The sequence below is a fragment of the Megascapheus bottae genome, unplaced genomic scaffold (assembly GCF_031878675.1).
Source record: "Megascapheus bottae isolate mThoBot1 unplaced genomic scaffold, mThoBot2.hap1 HAP1_SCAFFOLD_43, whole genome shotgun sequence".
Lineage (NCBI taxonomy): Eukaryota > Metazoa > Chordata > Mammalia > Rodentia > Geomyidae > Megascapheus > Megascapheus bottae.
Window position 1 is genome coordinate 2,053,531 of NW_028327392.1, and position 21,585 is coordinate 2,075,115.

General features: G+C 40.1%; 1 long non-coding RNA gene and 1 pseudogene across 1 annotated transcript; both read left to right on the forward strand.

Annotated features, from left to right (window-relative positions):
* The first annotated feature begins 6,010 nt into the window (after positions 1-6,010).
* On the forward strand, positions 6,011-20,965 carry LOC150039995 (uncharacterized). The gene is made up of 4 exons (XR_016534127.1): positions 6,011-6,207; positions 13,933-13,996; positions 20,160-20,325; positions 20,818-20,965. It is a non-coding gene; the product is annotated as an uncharacterized LOC150039995 (long non-coding RNA).
* On the forward strand, positions 6,561-7,457 carry LOC150039996 (SOSS complex subunit B2 pseudogene; annotated as a pseudogene).
* Positions 20,966-21,585: the final 620 nt, after the last annotated feature.

Genomic DNA, 21,585 nt, shown 5'->3' on the forward strand with positions numbered 1-21,585 from the left:
GAGTCTGGTCATTTTCTGTCTCTTGGACCTAATGCATGTTTCACATCATTTGTGCCAATAAGATAGTCATCAGCGTAACTGTGCTCTTGGTATAAAAAAACTCATTCTTCCTTATTTTTCTTGGAACTCAAGAGAATGGATGCTGTCCATAAATTTATTTTTCTCAAGAGTAGCATTCTATGAGGTAACTGATAGCTTCATTTCTGGCAATTTTGGTGGTTAATTGAAAATAAGAGTGTCATGAACTTTCGTGGCTTTGAGCCATGGAGGGGGGAGAGAGAAGAGAAACAGAAGAGAACAAGGAGGGGGGGAGGAAGAGAAAAAGTGGAGAAAGATAGAAGGAAAGGAAGGAAGGAAAGAAGGGAGGGAGGGAGAAAGAAAGCAAGAGGAAGCAAGCAAGCTAGCCAGAAAGAGAGAGGGAGGGAGGGTGGGAGGGATGAAGACAGAGAGAGAGAGAGAGAGAGAGAGAGAGAGAGAGAGAGAGAGAGAGAGAGAGAGAGAGAAGAAGAAGAAGAAGAAGAAGAAGAAGAAGAAGAAGAAGAAGAAGAAGAAGAAGACAAAGAAGAAGAAGACAAAGAAGAAGAAGAGGAAGAAAAGAAAAAGAAGAAAAAGAAAGAAAGAAGAGGAGGGAGGGAAAGCAAGAAAACAATCACGGAAGCCATGAACAGCCCCGGAGGAACTGGAATCAGCCTGATCCTACCTTGCAATGAGAGAAGTGTCCTCCTAAAGCTACCAAGAGCATCCCTTAAGCTGCCAGCCTGGGGGTTACCAGTCTAGGATCCCAAGGCCTTGTCTCCCACTGTTCCCTGCGCAGAGTGGGCATGCCCAAGAGCGTGGGGGCGGAGCCCAGAGGAAGGGGGCGGGGACAGCACAAAACCAGTGCCAGGGCCTCTGGCCAGTCTGCTAAGGTCTAGGGGCTTCTTCACTGAGGGAACAGCATAGGATGGGTGAACTAGATCCTGCCAACCACTGGGTGTCATGGGGAAGAGAGGAGACAAGATGAGCTGCTTCCTGTAAATGAGCCCCTGAACTGTAGCACTCCTCTCCTAAAGTACACTTTTGTTTTTGTGTGTTGGTCCTGAGGCTTGAGATCAGGGCCAAGGCTCTGTCCTTGAGCTTGTTGTTTTGCTCAAGGCTCTCAACCACTTGAACCACAGCTCGACTTCCAGATTTTCTTAGTAGTTTGGTGGTCTCATGGCCTTTCCTGCCCTGGCTGGATTTGAGCCGAGGTCCTCAGATCTCAGCATCTTGAGTAGCTAGCAGTACATATGTGAACCACTGGCCTCCATCTGGAAGTCTGATTGTGTGTGTGTGTGTGTGTGTGTGTGTGTGTGTGTGTGTGTGTGTGTGTGTGTGTGTAACCATCTAATATATTATTCACTGATGATTATTTTCAGGGTGGTGGTGACCCATGCCCTCATTTGCACTGTGTTCCCACAGGACCCTGAGGACACCTCTGTTATAACATTTATTATTTTTTTTATTGTTGGAGTGATGTACAGAGGGCTTACAGTGACATTCATCAGGTAGTGGGTACATTGCTTCTTTTTGTGTGTGTGTGGGTGGGTCATGGGTTTTGAGCTCGGCCTGGGCACTGTCCCTGAGCTCTTCAGCTCAAGGCTACCTCCCTACCCTTGAGCCAAGCCCCACTTCACGTTTTCTAGAAGTTAATTGGAAACAAGAGTCTCAGGTCCTTTTGTGCCCGCACTGGCTTTGAACCTTGATCCTCAGATCTCAGCCTCCTGAGTAGCTAGAATTATAGGCATGAGCCCCCGCTCCCCCTCTCCCCCCCAGTGTACCTTGCTTCTTTTTTTCCAATATTGTCTCCAATTTATTATCTTTTCCACAGTACAAATTTTTCACAAACCATAAGTCCTTTGCAGTTATTCAAAGTCTGTAAACAAGGGTCTGAATCCTCACACTCCCCACCTCAGTTTCAGCTTGTGAATGTTTTAAGTCCTTCAATCAAGCTTTAGCTCTGCCATTCACATAAGGAATCAAGAGGTTTCTCTCCTTAAATTATTTATATTTTTATCATACAGCCTGAAATGCAGTAAATCCCAGTGAAAGCCCTGGGGAAAACATAACATGATCTTTACAGCAGGAGTCGAACCTTTATATTAAATGCATTTTGAAGAAGCATCCCATAATAAAAGCATGGGTTTTCGTTTCCTGAAATCAAGTCAATTAGAAACCCTAGTTTCTACTTAAAAACCCATTTTGATCTAAAAGTGAAAACAGTCCCCTATGCACAGTCATTTTACAAACTCTATACAGTTTAACTTGCAGAGATTTTTTTTTCCAGTCTGGAAAACATTAGTGCAATTAGTTTTACTTCTTTTAAGTTATATAATCCATCGTGTAAATAGCTCTGTGGAAAGATAAGAAGATGCTCTGGTAAACAAGAAATTTTTGCAAGCCCATGCTGGCTTACTAGTCCATTAAAGCTTGTAAGTCCATAGTGGCTTTCAACAAAATATTGTATATACATCACCATCAAAAATGCAGAAATAAATAGGCAGGAAATGACTGTAAACTGTCTCATCTCTTCATGATTTTTCAGTAATTGGCTTGATGAATTGGCTATGTAGTCACTTAAATAAGCAGACAGTAGACAGTTGCCTTGCAGGACATTCCACTATGCATCCAGTTTCGAAAGCCCCAATGGAGTTAATTGCAGTCCTAAAATTAAAACAAAAATAGGGAGTAGAGGATGGATGGAAAAAAAAGTGTACAGGTGCTACTGAAATGGAATCCCAACAAAACAGCCAGGTAGGTCCCTTAGACTTCTTCTTAAAAAGGCTTTTGATTTTTGATGGCTTTTTGCTTTTCTCTCCATTATGACAAAGGTCATGGGGGATGCTGCTTATCCTGGTAACACTTGGGGCTTCCTGAACTGGTTTGCTTTCGTTGCCAGTGGAGGAACATGATGTGTGACGAGGTTTAGGCACCGGGATGCCACTAGAGAGCTGGTTCATGCTACAGGACTTCTCCAAGATGCCGTTGTACACTTTGCTTGCAGGACTGAAGATCATACTCTTCGTTTCTGTCAGACCTACACAATCAGGAGAGCCCCGGGAGAGATCTGCCATCACGGGTGAATCTCCTCTGGAAGAATCCTCTAGGGAGAGCTCATCTCTGGATATCTTCCGAGGAGACACTGGTTGGTATATCTCGAGGCTGGGGGGAGGAGACTGCTTCCTTCCAATGGAAGAGTTCAAGGAGTCACATTCTGAAGCTGTGTCTGGCACTTCCCATTGCTCTTCAGCAGTGAAATAAATGGCCTCCTCCTCTTCTTCATTCCGATAGAGTGCAGGGCAACTTGACACTGAGAGGATGTCTGGATCCCGGGAAGGCAATGAGTGCTGGGGATGCTGAGGCAGGTGAGGATGATGAGGATGGGCTGGATGAGGAGCATGTGGAGGAAGCTGGGCTCGCTGGGACTGTGGTGAAGAGGGCACAATGCTAGGGCAAGAGCGACACAAGCTGCTGCTTTGGGCTAAAGATCCAGCAGGTTTAGCCACAGTCCCAGGAAATGGAGGCACGATTGGGGGTGTGTCTTCATCTAAGTCATCAACCCCTCCAGCAACTGGGTAGGGTGGAATGGAAACTCGGGGCAGCACTAATTTCAGCACTAGCAACCTTGTTAAGCACATTTGAGGCTGTTCATTCACTCATTGACCTATTGATCCATTCATACCACATAACCACCCATCCATCCATTCAGCTCTCCATCCTCCCATACAGCCAATCATTCATTATTCATTTCTCCATCCATCATCCATCTTTCTATCCATTCATTTGTTGAGGACATTTTGCAAATACATAAGAGAGAACGAAGGCTACCCTGGTAGATAGGGAAAGTGGTACAATCTGTATTAATTTACACAATAGCCACCAGCCAGAGATAGCATGACAGAGTACAATTAGTTCCATTGAAATCAAATGAAAATTTCAGGGGGTGCTTAACTACAGAACTTACATTGGATTGGGGAAGACTTATCAATTTCTTTCCAAACCACAGTCCAGCCTTTAATGCTTCTCTTTCAAGTTGAAAAACAAAATTCACATCTGAAATTCTAAAACTGCTTTAATCCTTGACTCAGGCAATCATGGAAAAATGGACATGTTAGGTGAATAAAAAGACCTTGAGCTCAAGTGCCAGCACTGCTACCCCTCCCCCCAAATATGTCGTGAATAGAAATGTAGGTAAAGCCCTATGGTAAACAAGGACAAAGCCAGGACTTTGATTCCCAGGAAGAAACACACCTCAGGCCTCCTGTGTTTTTCATGTTAAGTACATTTCCTTAGCAGCTGTAGTTTGATGGTTTAAATAGATGTAAGACTGTAAGATTTGGCAACTTACAGAAATGTCTTTATAAAGATAAGATCAAAATTTACTGGTAGGCTCCAGTTATTTTGTAAATGGCAAGTGAGAAACTTTATGCATATGGGCAGATAGTGTGAGTGATATTTTGGGTTAAGGTAGGAAGATGTCAAATTCGAATGTAAAGATTGTGTCCAAAGTCCACAAGAATGAGCTGGACTGCTTCTCTGGGCATGACTCAGCTACCTCACAGGCCTCTTACTCTCTTTCTCACATAGTTCTTCCCGAAGGGAGACTCAGGTAAAGCAGCCAGTTGGCTGGTGCAGGTTGGCAGCAGACTAAGAGAAACTGAAAAGAAGACTTTGAATTTCAGTAATTGTATCTCTCCCCTCTCCTTCTCCTTCTCTCTCTCCCCTTTTCCCTCTCTCTCACTATCTTCTCTCTCCTCCTGATTCTTTCCCTCCTCCTACTCTTTCCTTAATGTGGCACCAATTGAGGACCTAAGGCACTTGTTTGTCTTTTTTCACTCAACATTAGTTCACTACTAATTGAGTTACATTTTCACCCCTAGCTTTTCTTCTGGTTAATTGGAGATGTGAGTCTCATGGACTTTTCTGCTGAGGTAGGCTTTGAACCACTATCCTCAGCCTCCAGAGTAGCAAGGATTATAGTTGTGAGTCACTGGAATCAACAACTGTTGTGTTTTCACATTGAGAGTTAATTGTAGTCCTAGTTTGTACAAAAAGATTGTAAAATATTACTGATAAATTATTAACCCCAAGAAAGCAGCTACTATTTATTTGAAATAGAAAAATCAAATTGCCTGACACTGGTGGCTCATGTTTGTGATCCTAGCTACTCAGGAGACCGAGATCTGAAGATTGAGGTTCAAAGCCAGTCTATGCATGAAATTCCATGAGACTCTTATTTCCAATTAACCACTAGTGTACTAGTCTTGAGCAAAAACTTCAGGGACAACGCAAGGCCCAGAGTTTAAGTCTCAGTCCTGGCATACATGCCCAAGAATTATGACAATGTAAATATCTGACAGGAAATCACTATTTTTAGTTAGATTTGTTAGACAGAATAGGTGAGAGGTTTTCGGTGCCTGATAAATTTTTTTATTAGGTAACACATGCTTTTGCAATGGTAGATGTTGGAAATCAAGTTTCCTTTCGTGAAACAAATACCTGAGAGTGAACTTCTAAAGAGGAGAGGCTTTGCAGGACATTGATGGCTCACACCTGTAATTCTAGCTGCCCAGAAAGCTGAGATCTGAGGATCACAGTGCAAATTGAGCTTGGTTTGGAAAGGGTATGAAACTCTTATCTTCAGATAACAAGAAGATGGAAAGAATCAAAAAGAACAGAAATTCTGGCCAAGTTTGAGAGATCACTGCTGCAGCTGCAAGAGCTATTTCGTGGCAACCAGCTGGTTTTCACCCATCTTCTTCCAGATGGTTTAGCAGAGTTCGGCTGGCTCTTGCTCAACTGACCTTCCCTCAGAGCTCAGTGAGGATGCCCCTACCAGCTGGGCTGGCAGCCTGCAGGTGGACTGCAGTCCATCCAAGCCCGCCCCCGCGGCCCCACCCACCCGCGCTAAGACACGCCTCTCCTGCCCAGAGGACCATGGGAGCTGCTTGCCTGGAATCCCTGTGGAAAGCACAGTTGGAGGCCAACGGCCAGGGGCTCTTGGTAGACCTACTAAAGGAGCATCTGGAGTTTGCTCGTACATTGACTTTAACTTAAAATATGTACTTTATTTATAATTTAAACGTTTATTTATATATAGTTTACTTATAACTAATAATTTGTTCATTCATTTTGTGGGTAGTGGGTCCTGAACTGGGTTGGGGAAAGGTCTGGGTTTTCTTGCTCACGGTTAGTGCTATACCATTTGAGCCACACTACTTATGGCTTTCTGGTGGTTTATTGAAGTCTTATGGACTTTCCTGACTGGGTTGGCTTCAAACCATTATCCTGAAGTCTCAATCTGCAGAGGAGCTAGGGTTACAGATGTGAGCCACTAACAACCGGCTTAAAATATTCTTAATAAATAATTTTGCCATTTTCCATATCCCATCGTTTCAGTCAAGTGAAAACTTTAAAAAAAGGTTGTTACGATTTTACCCAGAGGATTGATTTGACAATTGTAAATTAAATTGATGAAGAGGTCACCATTGAAATTTATACATCACTTTTTCTATCATAAAAGATTAAAATTTCTGGGCAAAATGGAAAATTATGTTTTCAAGATAGTCAAGACTGTTTTTGTTACAGTTTTAGGTATAGAATATTAACATTTGCATCTAAGCTGTGTACTTGGGCACCTCATTCCTGTAATTCTAGCTAGTCAGTAGACTAAGAGCTGAGGATGGTGATTTGAAGCCAGGCCAAGCAGGAACGTCCATAGTTAACCAGTAAAAAGTGAAAAGTGGGGCAGTCGCTGCTTGGGGACGCGGTGTGCAAGGGGGCTGCGTTCTGCGCTCCGGGTTCGCCATCACCGCCCATCCCTCTCCGGAGCCCGGGCCCGACGGGACGCGCACCCATGCGTGTGGCGCGTGACCAAGACCAAAGATGGCCATGAAGTGAGGTCGTGCAAAGTGGCCGATAAAACGGGCAGCATCACCATCTCCGTGTGGGGTGAGGTTGGCAGTCACATCCAGACCGGGGATATCATACGGTTGACCCGAGGATATGCATCTCTGTGGAAAGGATGTCTGACACTTTATACTGGAAGAGGTGGTGAACTTCAAAAAATTGGGGAATTTTGTATGGTTTATTCAGAAGTGCCAAATTTCAGTGAACCCAACCCAGATTATCGAGGACAGCAGAACCAAGGGGTAAATAATGAGCTGAAAAATAGTAATACCAGTACAGGTACATTTGGACCAGTGGGAAATGGTGTTCATACTGGCCCCGAATCAAGGGGATGCCAAATTTCATATTCTGGTAGAAGCAATGGCCGGGGACTGACCTATCCACAGCTATCAGGAGCAACTAATAATCACACAGTCATGACCACAATGAGTAATGGCAGGGATCCTCGGAGGGCCTTTAAAAGATGACCTATGCCAAATAGTCACATGTAGTTTTTGAACTACATGACCTACTTGAACACATATTGCACTTTTATTTATTGTTAACTGTGAAACATATGTCCTTTATTAGTTTTCTTTTACATTTTTGGTTTCTTAAGACAAGTGGTTGATTTTTATAGCAAAACTGTTAAGCTACTCAAATATCCTATTGAAGAGTAAGAGCTCTCTGAGAAGTAGGGGCATTTACTTAGAGCAAAACTATTGGATATCCTCTTTTAAAAATCTGTACCCATTTTAAGGGTGAGTTACTTGAGATATTAAGCTTTATAGCCTTTGTGAGTCTATCTTCTGTATATGTTTTTGTAATATTTGGCATAAAGTTTAATGGGATATATTGTTTTAAATCCAGCTGTTTACCAGCTAAAGCAACAACCACCAAAAATGAGAAATTTGATCAATGCTAACAGCCATTTTGACTCCAGGAATAACTGACTATATTGACTGCTATTAAGATTTTCCCTAGCACTGAATCATCTAGAATTCTTGAGTTGCCCCCCCAATTTATCGTAATTTTGGAATAAAAGTAATTATTTTGTAAGAAAGTACATTTTCTGTGCTTTCTGTAATGTGGTACTTTTAACATTTGTTTTTAAAACTACTTATTATGTTGGGGGAAAATTTAAAACTAAGGCCTTAAGTATTTAGTTTTGAAACTACCATGTAAAATATTAAAATGTAGTTTGGAGGAGTTGTAAAATCACAAACATTGATTATTTAAAAAAGTGTAAGTAGATATAATGAAGGTGATTTAAATTGAATCCATGTAGCAATTAGCAGTCTTAAGTTGCCCTGGTAGTTAACAGCCTTCAGTGAAAGTGCTAGGTACTTCCCTTTATTTCAGTTGTGTGTATGTGTCCTAATTTTGGAATAGATTGACATTATAAGCAAAAGTTACATGACTCTCAAGAGTGGGTTGCAGCTTTATTAAAAAATGTTAACGTGTTCTTTATTTATATGTTACAAATGAGACCCTCTTTTACTTTTTACTATATGGGTGGATAGCTAGTAACTTTTTTCCTTTGTTAAAGTTTCGCCTCCTCTTTTGAATAAAACTTGTATTAATATTAAAAGATCTTCCTAATTTTTACTCTTTTCTATGACAACAGTGGAGAGCCTATACATCTTCCTGACATTATAACATTAACCTGGAGACTTCTTAGTTTTATATTTGTTGTCTTCCCCCCCTCCCACTTTTGTTGCTTTTTCCTTCCTACCTCAAATCATACAATAAAGTCATAGCATTTTAAAATTTAAAAAAAAGTGAAAAGTGGAGGAGAGTGGCTCAAATGGTAGAGCACAAGCCTTGAGATAAAAGCTACAAGGCAGCACTTAGGGCCTGAGATTGTGTCTATACCAGCACCTTCCCCACCAAAAGACCACCATAAAACGTAAGTTGTGTGACATCTAATTACTATACAGGTCACAAACTCATGATATTTCTGCCTCCAGAGTAGCTGAGATTAAAAGCATGTGCAGCACATCCAACTTCTCCTTCTTGCCCTCTTTGCTTCCCTCCCTTCCTCCCTCCCTCCTTCTTTCCTTCCCTCCCTCTCTCCTTCTTTCCTTCCCTCCCTCCCTCCCTCCTTTCCTTCCTTCCTTCTTTCCTTCCTTTCTCTTTTTTTCTGTTTTTGAGACAAGGTCTGAGACACAGATAGCCTAGCTAGACTTGAATTCTAGATCCTTCTTTCTCAGCTATCTGGGAGTTGTTAAGACAGATAAGCTTCACCATACCTGACCTGTTCTTTTTGTTACCTACTGTAGTTTAGTTTTTGCCTTTTGTAGGACCTTCTATTAATATAACTCTACATATTGCATGGTTTCATATAAAACTTCCAAATACTTATAAATTATTAATAAACCCTCTGCATTCTTTTTATATTTTGAAATAGTACTCTATTACATAAACATGCCCCATTTTGTTTATCCATTATCACATTTTATTCATCCATTTATCCCCATATTTATTTATCCATGGACATTGGATTTATTTGTAATTTTTGGTTTGTGATGAATGTAACTGTTATGGATATTCTTTTTCTTTTCCTGTTTTCTCTTTTGGTTTTTTTTTATACACAGTGGAGTTTGATCTCAGAGGCTTGTGTTTGCCAGGCAAGGTTTGGGATTGATTAATTTTTTGTGGGGGGGAGGTAGTCATGGGGCTTGAACTCGGCCAGGGCACCGTCCCTGAGCTCTTCAGCTCAAGGCTACTGCTTTAAGCCAAGCCTCACTTCCCATTTTCTAGATGTTAATTGGAGAAGCATCTCAAGTCCTTTTGTGCTGGGGCTGATTGTGAACCTTGATCTTCAGATCTCAGCATCCTGAGTAGCTAGGATTATAGGCATGATCCACTGTGCCTGGCTTGGGATTGATTAATTTTTTAACTGATTGAGCCATACCCCTAGTTAGGTTTTCTCTTGTGATTGTCTGAATAGGGCCTTCCTTTATCCCAGGCCATCCTGAACCTCTATCCCCCTATTTATGTTTCTAACTGAACTAGGATGACAGCATGAATCACCACGTCCAGCTTTTTATTGTTGAGATGAGGATCGCAGTGCAAATTGAGCTTGGTTTGAAAAGGGTAGGAAACTCTTATCTTCAGTTAACAAGAAGATGGAAAGAACCAAAAAGAACAATTTAGAAGACATGAATAGAGATAAATATGAAGAAAAAGAGAAACTAAAATCATAAAAATTGTCACCATCCAAAAATATTAACCACTAACTTACATCCTTCAATAACCAGATGGTTTGCTGATATATTTGAATGTTAATATGTTCAGATGATTGCTTCCTAAATACAAGTACTGCCAAGGCCAGCCGGCAGTGAATCAGGGTTCGCAAATTGGGATTCCTGAAATAGGGGGCAGGGACTAGGAAAAAATAGAAGAGAGACAAACAGATGGGGTTTGGGAGGGCTACAGCCCAAATCAGGAGCCACAGCTTAAGAAGACAGTAGCCCAAGACTGTAGCCCAGTTTATTTCCAGTTCTGACCTTAAATACACTTGTTTAAACTAGGGAACTGCCAGTGGCTACATTCATACAAACAGTATCAAGTCTCAAATAGGTTGAATGAGAAGCGATCAAGTCCCAAACAGGTTAAATGAGAAGCTATTGACACAGCCCAAAATCATGATAAGAGCTTACTTCCTTGTGTACTCAATTGTGCGGGTCCAAGGTCACTGACCCCACAGTCACGGTCACTGACCCCACAGTAGGTCCCCAACAAAGTACCTATGTGCAGATATAATTATAAAATCTACTGTCTGTCTGTCTGTCTGTCTATCTATCTATCTATCTATCTATCTATCTATCTATCTATCTATCTATCACCTGGTACTGGTATTGAGGCTTGAACTCAGGTCTTGTCTTCCTGCTTTCCTTTTTTTCCCCAATGTATTCCTATGATTCTATGTATCAGGAAGTTGTGTCTAGACATAGATGTTTGGATTACTGGTCAGTGGGTCCACATCCTAAAAAGACATATTGGTTGTACATGATCATATATATGAGCCCTTGTATTCATGTGCTTTTTGTTTCACATACATGCTTCTCACATTTTCCTGTCCCATTGCTGCTAAGAGAGGAAGTTCAAGCATCTTGTCAGAATGTGATCCCTACATCTCCCCATGGCTCATTGCTCATCCCATTATTCTGCAGACTTCTTCCTTTGTTCTTTTAAAGAAGTGTGCTGCTCAGTCCTCTGAGGCTGCAAGTCTAACAACACAAACTGCAGAAAAGGCACTTGTGTTAAGTGAGGAATCCAATTAAGTTCTAAAATGTTAGTTGACAGAAATTTGACGTCGTCTTCTTTTGAACCACAATCCTCAGATCTCAGCCTCCTGAGTAGCTAGCATTCATTACAGGCGTGAGCCACTGTGCCCAGCTAGAAACTTTCTTCTTAATGCAAATCAAAATAACATTGAGATTTCACCTCACTCCAGTTAGAATGGCCATTATCAAAAAATCAAATAACAACAGACGCTGGTGGGAATATGGCCAGAAGGAAGTGCTACTATACTGTTGGTGAGAGTGTAACTCCTTCAACCACTCTGGAAAGCAGTATGGCGATTCCTCAAAAGACTAAACCTAGAGTTCCCCTCTGACCCAGCAGTTCCCCTCCCTGTCATTTACCCAATAGTCCAGAAACAAGGCCATACAAAAGCTACTAGCGCAACGATGTTCATCGCAGCATTATTTAACATAGCTAAGATATGGAACCAACCCAGATGCCCCTCAGTATATGAATGGATCAAGAAGATGTGGTATTTATACACAATGGAATTCTATACTGCCATCAGAAAGAATGACATCACCCTGTTTGTAAGGAAATGGAAAGACTTGGGGAAAAAAGCATATTAAGTGAAGCCAGACCCAAAGGAACATAGGCTCCATTTGTAATAATTAGTACACATCTACGCATCTCCTGGCAGAGATCAAAAGCTCAAAAGCTAAGTGCATCTGACCATATAGGATGAAACTAAACAAAATGAACTCTAGGATATGGAAACAGAGGTTTATCTTTGTGATTGTTGTTATGAAGTTATTTCTTTTCTCTTTTTTTCCCTTGTGGTTAATTTTATGTGGTTACTGTATCTGACTTTGTTACCTGGTGTATTGTATATATGTTTGTATACCTGGTGTATTTGAAAAAGAGAAGGAAAGGAAGAAAACAAGATGATTGGGAGGGGATGAGGGAAGGGAGAGGGGAACAAAAACATGAGAAGGGGTATCAATGTTGAGGAAGTAATATACCCACTATCTGATGGATGTAGTTGTAACCTTTCTATACATTATCCTGAAAATAAAATGCAATAAAAATAAAAAATAAAATTTTCTACTTAACAGATTGACTGTTACATTAAATGGTCAATCAAATGATAGATAATAAAGGTAAGCTTAGAAGGTAGATCCAAGGAATAATTACAATAGCATATTGAATTTGCCTTTTTCTTTATAGGTCAAAAGTTACCTTGTAAATTGACCATTTTTTATCATCAAATTCTATGAATGCCACAGAATGGGGTTCCATAATGAATTTCAATAGGGCTTACAGGAGGAAGGAAATGATAATGAAGCTCACTCAGAGACAATGTACTAGATCCAGGAACACAAAGTTTGTGTATAGAAATGGCTATGGGCAAATGAAGAACAACATTTTTTTCCTAGAAATGTAATAAATTATTCCCTTAGGTGTCACGCTTAATGTTGAGAAAGCTATTTGGAAAGAGTCTGATCACTGGACCAAAATACAATCTTAATTCTACATGCTCACAAGGCCATTCCTTTCTGATCTTGTCAGGGAAAATAAGACAGTATAAAACTCCTTACCAGCAGGAAAGGGAAAACCATCTAAGGAAATATTGTCCATTCTGAGAGTTATAGATACAGTGAAATTTTGATAAAGAATTAAGCTAACCTCAAAGAATGTTAGTGTGGGCGTCTAGGAGGAAAAGGAATCCTTAATGAAGGTTACAAATGGTAGACTAAGTCTTTAATGAGGAAAAGACTTGCCAAAGTAATAGAAGAAATACTTTGGGAAAATACCTATTGTTGAGGTGAAAGAAATTGGAACAAGGTGTTTATAGGTTATTCATGTGAAGTACACAATAACGTGCACCTTAAATTTGCTCATTTTGGTGGTTTTTTTTTTGCCAGTACAGGGTGTGGACTCAGGGCCTGAGCACTGTTATGTGGTAACTAGGAATTGAACCTGGGTCTTCATGCATGCTAGGCAAGCACTCTACCACCAGACCAAACTCCCGGCCCCTCATTTTGGTATTTTTTTAATGGCAGTCCTGGTGCTTGAACTCAGAGCCTGGGCACTGTCTTGAACTTTCTCAAGGCTAATGTTCTACCACTTGCGCCACAGCACCACTTCTGGCTTTTTCTATGTACATGGTACCAAGGAATTGAACCCAGGGCTTCTTGCATGCTAGGCAAGCACTCTACCATGAGGCTATACTCCCAGCCCTCATTTTGGTATTTTGTGCCTCTCTCTCTCTGTATCTCTGTCTTTCTCTCTCTTTGTCTCTCTGTCTCTGTCTCTGTCTTTTGCCAGTCCTGGGGCTAGAACTCACAGCTTGGGCATTGTTCTTGGGCTTTCTCAAGGCTAGCACTATATCACCTGAGCCACATCACCATTTCCAGCTTTTTTTCGGTGTATGGGATACTGAGGAATTGAACCTACGGCTTCATACATGCTATGTAAGCACTAGACCATTAGAATACTACTGCTCCCAATTCCGGCCCTACTGTTTCTTTTTATTCTGCTAGCTTACTTGTGTCAAATTAATAACCAAAATGTTTCTGTGTGTTCATCTTACATGATACTCAGTATATATTTAAATGATGAAGATCTAGGTCATTGAAGTAATACCTGAAGGAAAAATAAAAGTATTCCAATAAGAATTACATTGAACACTTGAGGAAATATACTTTTGTTATTTCTTATTTAAGGATCAGTGTTTCTTTTGCTGTAAATACTATGATTTATCTGACTTTACAGGATGTGACTCAGTATATTGCATCAGAAGAGCAAGACAGTTGTGAGGAATCATATCCAGCCTTTGGTATGTTCATTATTTATATTCTATCTTCTCGTATAAGTGGGTTTTGTATTTTCAATAATATAGCCAAAGGAACTTACTTCCCAGACTACCCTGAACAATTAATAGGTCAAATCAGCAACTGCTATAATTATTTTTGCAAGTATGAGTACTTACTAAAACACTTAAGAAATATCAGCATCATATTAAGTATGATCTTTAGAGTTATGCTCAAAATGTGTGATTGATTTGTGCTTCTGATAATAAATATGCCTCATGTGATAAAAATTTAAATCCAAATCAAAGACTGACTAATTAGTCAGAATTAAGAATCCTATTTTGTCATTAACCCTTAGCTTCTTATCAAAGGGAAAAATTCTTAATGGCTCCCAATTCATAATTTCATATTAAAATCATTAATGCCAAAGACTGGAACAGAAATATATCATGTGGTATACGTACCTTCAATGTGTGGATTGAGGGAGAGAAGAGTCTGACATGTGTCTGAAGGAGATGATTGGGAAGGGTGCTGAATATTACAAAAAACCCAGAATATTTCATTTTAATGAATTGGATCAGAAAATACAACCACATTTTTATAGACTGATATAAATATAGCTTAGCATAGATTCACACTGGACTTTCTGCTCTGAGTATACACAGATGAAAGACCCTGTATAGACTATAACCAAGTGGAAGAAAACCATTAATCCATATATCCAATAGAAACTTAGAAATCATGGCTTCATGTCATGTCATGTTGTGTATTCAAAACTGAATCAGTTTCCCTTTCTGAATATTTACCTATGGAGACACCATCAGGAAACAAGCCATGCATGTTTGCATTGTATTGACATGACAGAGAAGGAATCTGTCAGCAAAGAATTTTTAGCTCTAGAACCCCCTTCCAGTGAAGATGTTGAGAAGGATTTACATTTCCTTTGTTCCTGAGATGGAAGCCAGAAGGAAGAAAATTCCCTACTCAGACAACAGGTTCCCTAATATGACATGGATCCTCCATGGAAAGAAAGCTGACAGACGAGTGAATCTCTAGGAGAATCATCATCCAGGGAGACAGAGCAGAGCATGCCTACATTCATCATTTTATCCTGACAGTCAGGGGTTGAGCAGGTGTCAGCTAGAAAGATACCCATTATCCTGGCATCTACATTGTTATAATGAACAGAAAAGGAATGACAGCGGGAGGACAAGGAGATTTCTCACATTTAAGAAGTAGCTCTTCTTGGGCTAGGAGTTTGGCCTAGTGGTAGAGTGCTTGCCTAGCATGCATGAAGACCAGGATTTGATTCCTTGGTGTCACATACACCGAAGTGGTGTTTTGCCTCAAGTGGTAGAGAACTAACCTTGAGGAAAAAGCCTAAAGACAGTGCTCAGGCCCTGAGTTCATGCCCCAGGACTAGCAAAAAAAAAAGAAGTAACTCTTCTTACCATATACAGCTTATACTTTTGTTAATCAAGAGGCTGGGAATTGGTAGGTCCAAGTTCAAAGCCAACCCATCACAAAAGTCTGGGAGACTCCCTATCCACAATAAGTAGTAAAAAAAAAAACGAGGCAGACAGTGTACCTCATGAGGTAAAGGCCAAGTGTGGTATAGAAAGGCGAGAAAGGGTAAGAGAGGCCCTCAGTTTAAAGGCTGAAACCAGGTAAATCTGAAATCCAAAGAAAGAAAGATAAAGGGAGAAAGCAAGCAACTGTCCTTTTGCCTTTTTTTTAAAGCTTATTATACTTTTTTTATTCACAGAGGAAAGCTGTAAATGGTATTTTCTTCTGTTTTTGGCTGTTGGGCTTGGATTCTGGGCTTGGGTGCTGTCCCTTAGCATTTCAGTTTAAGGCTACCGCCCTACCCCTTGGCCACAGTGCCATTTCCCATTTCCTAGTGGTTAATTGGAGATAAGAGTTTCACAGTCTTCAGGGTCTTTAGTGCCTGATCTGGATTTGAATAGAGATTCTCAGATCTCAGACTCCTGAATAGCTAAGATTACAGGCATGAGACACTGTGCTTGGCTGTAGTTTTTCTTTCTTTCTTTCTTTCTTTCTTTCTTTCTTTCTTTCTTTCTTTCTTTCTTTCTTTCTTTCTCTTCCTTTTTGTTTTTTGCCAGGCTTATGACTTGAACTCAGGGCCTGAATACTGTCCTTATGTTCTCAAGGATAGTGTTCTAGCCCTTGAGCCACAGCACCACTTCCACCTTTTTCTATGTATGTGATATCGAGGAATCAAACATGATACGTGATATGGGATAGGCAAGCACTCTTACCAATAGGTCAAACTCCTGGCTCAAACATAGTATTTAAAGCTAATGTACAATCTAAAATACATCAACAACTCAAAAAATTGAATCACTCCAAAACTAATCTCCAAAGTAACAACCATCCCATTAAAAAATGGGCCAAAGACTTAAAGAGAGTCTTCTCTGAAGAAGAAACAAAAATGGCCTATAGACACATGAAGAAATGCTCAACATCTCTGGTCATAAAAGAAATGCAAATCAAAACAACTCTAAGATTCCACCTCACTCCAGTTAGAATGGCCAGGATCAGGAAAACGAATAATAACAGGTGCTGGAGGGGATGTGGCCAGGAGGGATCACTATTACACTGTTGGTGGGAGTGCAAACTCCTTCAACCACTATGGAAAGCAGTGTGGCAGTGCCTCAAAAGGCTAAACATAGAACTCCCCTATGACCCAGCAATTCCACTACTTGGCATTTACCCAACCACGCAGAAACAAGGGCATACTAAATCCACTAGCACAACAATGTTCATTGCAGCACTATTTACCATAGCAAAGATATGGAACCAACCCAGATGTCCCTCAGTTGATGAGTGGATCAACAAGTTGTGGTGTTTGTACACAATGGAATTCTATGCTGTTGTCAGAAAGAATGACATCACCCCATTTGATAGGAAATGGAAAGACTTAGAAAAAATCATATTAAGTGAAGTAAGCCAGACTCAAAGGAACTTAGGCTCAATGGTTTCCCTCATTCGTCATAATCAATAGAAACCTTGGGCTCTACTAGCAGAGATCTGCAATAGAGCAAAATCTTGATACGTAAGGCCATATAGTATGAAGCTAATTGAAAGGACCTCCAGGATATTGAAACAAAAGCCATATAACGAATGATTTTTGTCCTTAATGTACTATGTTGTCTCTCATCGCCTTTGTTGTCCCTTGGGTACCTCATATTGTTACAGTCTCTCACTTTGTTATCTGATATATTGAATTTATTTGTATTTGGTTATTTGAAATTTGATAGGGAAGGGGGGAAAACCAAGACGGGTGGGGGGTGTGGGGGGAGGGTAATGGGTACCAAGACATGTGAAAGGGTATCAATGTATGTGAATTAATGCACCTTCTATCTGGCAAATATCATGTAACCCTTTTATTAATTACAATAAAAAATTTTAAAAAAGAAAAAAATAAAGCTAATGTACAGAAGAAAATTTCCATTGAACTCTCTCACATGATTTACTGCTTTCTTGCCAGAGAAAGCTTTTCCTTAATAAATAGATTAATACCCTCTTGAGTCCTTTTGTATCTAGGAAAATACTTGTTTTTCTTCTTGTTGGTGTTGCTTGTTGGTGATGATCCTATGGCTTTAACTCAGAGTTGGGCATCTATATGTTTTTGCTCCTGGTTAGCACTCTCCCATTTGAGCCACAGCTCCACTTCTAGTTTTTTGGAGGTTTGTTGGAGATAAGTCCCATAGACTTTGATTCCTAAGCTGATTTCAAGCAGGGATTCTGAGACCTCGGCCTCCTGAGTAGTTAAGATTACAGTTGTGAGCCACTAGAGCCCAGCTGATGATACTTTTTCTTTTGCTTAATTCAGTATTAGGATCCCTCTGATCATATCAATATCATCTTTTGAGACATAAGCAATTTTTCTTCTAGAAAGTGTTTTCATATTTTATTTCTAGCCCAGTGAAGATATTAGTACTTAAAATATGTATTTGATACTCAACTATAGTACTTTAAGTTAAATAAAGAATAAACACAAATATAAAAGCTCTGATTTTCTCTATATGATGACTTCAGTGTGCCAGATGGAGTTTTAATACCTGTGAAAACTACTTTTAAAATATTTCCTCTGGCATCTGTTAAACCACATCTTGTAATTTTTTGGGGGTGGGTCATGGGTCTTGAACTCGGCCTGGGCACTGTCCCTGAGCTCTTCAGCTCAAGTTTACCACCCTACCCTAGGTGTTGTCCTTGAGTTCTTCAGCTTCCCTACTCTTGAGCCAAGCCCCACTTCCCTCTTTCTAGTGATTAATTGAAGATAAAGTGTCTCAAGTCCTTTTGTGCTGGGGCTGGCTTTGAACCTTGATCCTCACATTTCAGCCTCCTGAGTAGCTAGGAACTGATGTAAACACCTGAGAGTCTTTTATTGCAAGCTTGAGCCTGGGCTCCTAATCATCAGCCACACAGCAGGTTAGAATTGAGAGCCCCGACCCTTCAGTTAGCAGGGTTTTTTTTTTTAGTAATTTGACCATAAGGCACAAGCTGGCCATATGCAAGAGGCCAATAAAATTGTAACATTTCCACCTGGTTTCTTGCCTTTGTTCTTCTGTCAGGAATTTACAGCCCACAGCTTACTCAGGAAATTAGTGGGAAATCTAGAGAGGGATCTCTTCAGTCTACTAGATTCCTTCTTAGAGAGGATACTTTCTGGCACTAATTTGATCACTGTGTGTGCGTGTGTGTGTGTGTGTGTGTGTGTGTGTGTGTGTATGTGTGTGTGTGTGTGTGTGTGTGTGTGTGTGTGTGTGTGTGTGTGTGTGTGTGTGTTTGTAGTAAGGCTTGAAATCCAATCCTCAAAAACTTGCTTGGTTGTTTACTTATGGCTGGCTCTGTACCACTTGATCCTCTACTTTCTAGTTTTTTGATGACTAACTGAAGGTAAAGATCTTCTATATTTACCTACCCCTGGTAGCTATGAACCAAGATCCTCTGAGCCTCTTGAGTAAATAGGATTATAAGAGATGAACTACTGGCATGCATATCTATTGGCATGGGGTTTCTTTCTTTTATTCACTTGTAAGAAATGTCAGAGGAAAACAAATGACTTATAATTAGGACTACTCAGATAAAACACTGATGTTTAACACATGGGTTAACATTCGCTATGCTCATCAACCTTCTGTATGATTTCAATCTTTTATATCTGTAATGTGCAATTAGATTTCTTGAGCCCTATTTTTGGCAATAATTAGGTCACTTACAAGAAAGTTGGTTCTTCCTCTCTTGGTTTTATAAATTTTTGGATATTTCAGGGCAGGATTTATGGAGTGTTAATTTTGCCCTGCTGTAGCAAGGCATCTCTGATGTCCTCTGTTCTGTAAAGACATCACTTCCTGGCAGTGTGTGAACAATAGGTAGTTTCCTGTCATCTCTTCATGTGTTTTATTCCTCAATGTCAGGCTCCTTTCTGAACACACGTGATCCACTGCTCCGTTACATATGCAAGGGGGTCCTGTGTAGCTCTCCTGGATTTCCCTCATACCACTCTGAACTCTCCAGTGTGCTGTCACGTGACACTCATCCTCCTCCCTTCCATCAGTCTGTTTTACTCACCATTGCATCTTGGGAACTTGGAGTATGCACCACCTAGCTCCCTTCTTTCTTTGCCTTGGTCTGTGCATTCACTGACTTCATTCTCTTAAATAGGTTGTCTTCAAAGTGCTTTAATGTGGTTTGCTTGAATATTTTTGGATTGGCTTCATACAGAAACAGAGCTCAGTGCACCTTACTCCACCTTAGGTAGAAACAGACTGCCATGAAGCATCAGTAAATATTGTAGACTGGATAAATGCCAGTTCATAGTCTCTCTTCTTGCTTCCTTTTTAGTGTTTAGCTATCAATGTAGCTATTTTCTTCTGGAAAGTACTCCTGTGCCTAAAGAAGGTCAATTCCTAGGAGAAAATGCATTTTATTCCAGCATCTAGTGAATCGATAGTGGCCATTTTTCTGCCTTTCCATTGCCCTAGTCTCTAAGCTAACCCAGAACAAGGATGCAACTCATCTACCTACAGATCTTCATGTAGTTGTTTCATGAAGTAGAACCTCTTTATGCACTTGAACAGAGAGTGGATGAGAAAATATGTGTTCCTTTATAATAAAAAAATAACCCAACCTGACATAGCTTTTTCCCTTGTTTTCTTTCAGGTTGGTTATTTCAGCCAGAATGCACTTCATTCATATGTAAAATACATATGAGAATATGCTTGGGAAATATGTGGAGATGCCAAGACAAGGAGCAAAAAAAAAAGCAAAGAATATGTTTTCACAGTTACAGTGTGAAGAACAGGAAGGAGAATTTTGTCATTTTGAGGTAAATGCCTATCTATATGTAGTGTTTGACAGTTTGGGACAAGTTAGTTTACCACTGATACATGTAATGATTAAAGGCATATTTCTTAAATCACAATTTTAATGACATCCTAAAAGGAGAATATACTGAGATCTCATTGTAAAGCAAAACATTTTGAATATGCTATTTGTTGATGCTGCCAGAAAAAATATTCTGTATATAAATAATTTTATATGTTCCTATTTAATTACTTTCAACAAATATTTTTATGTAAAGGATTATAAAATTAAAACATGAGTTGATCAATATCTCAAAAATACTCATAGAAAGAATCTTCATTCACAGCTCCTCAGCACTCAGCCATGTTATGACATATTTCCAATATTACTAACACTATGGATGCAAAGGCATTTTTCATTTATTCTTTTGTTCTGGTTCTCAGAAATGCAAGTTCCTTAGGAGTTCTTTATTGACTAATGAAATGCTGGTATTTGTCCTTGGCAAACCTCACAGGACTGTGGACAGCATGAAGGAGGCCATTGAAGGAATTTCCTTGGTGATTGCACACACTCAGTCTCTTGCCCATACTCCTGTCACAAGGCCTAGCAGCGAGGGCTATTCTACAGAAAAACTTCCACGTGTTGCAGAATTGAAGGGAAGTTTCTCTCCTGGAGAAAACCTCAAATGCATACACTTCAGTTGAGAGCCTGGACCAGTACCTGAGCAGGGTCAGTTGCGTCAATGTTTTCCACTGGCTTGCGGTATTTGAATGATTATTCTTCAGTTTTTGACATCCTGACTTGTTTGACTGCCTTGTATGTATTCAGTTAAGATTGCTACCATTCAGTGTTCATAAAAGAATTGGAGATCTTGGCATTTTTTAAAATCTTTAGGTCTCATTCTGAATTGCTACAGGTTTTTTTTTTTTGGTCATGGGACTGGGTGTTGTCCCTGAGCCCTTTCAGCTCAAAGCTAAAGCTCTTGCCCTACCCTGGAGCCCAGCGCCACTTCTGATTTTGTAGTCGTTAATTTGAGATAAGAGTCTCATTGACTTTAGAGCCTGAGCTGGATTTGAACCGTGATCCTCAGATCTCAACTTCCTGAGTAGCTAAGATTACAGGCACGAGCCATGGTGCCTGGCCAGCTGTTTATGTTTGTTTGTTATTGTTATGTCTTTTTTGTTCACAGTGGGGCTTCCAGTATCCTCCATACTTGTGTTCTCTATTCGTGGGATAATTTCAACAGTTGCTCTGACTTCATTAATGTTTATCAGATAGTATA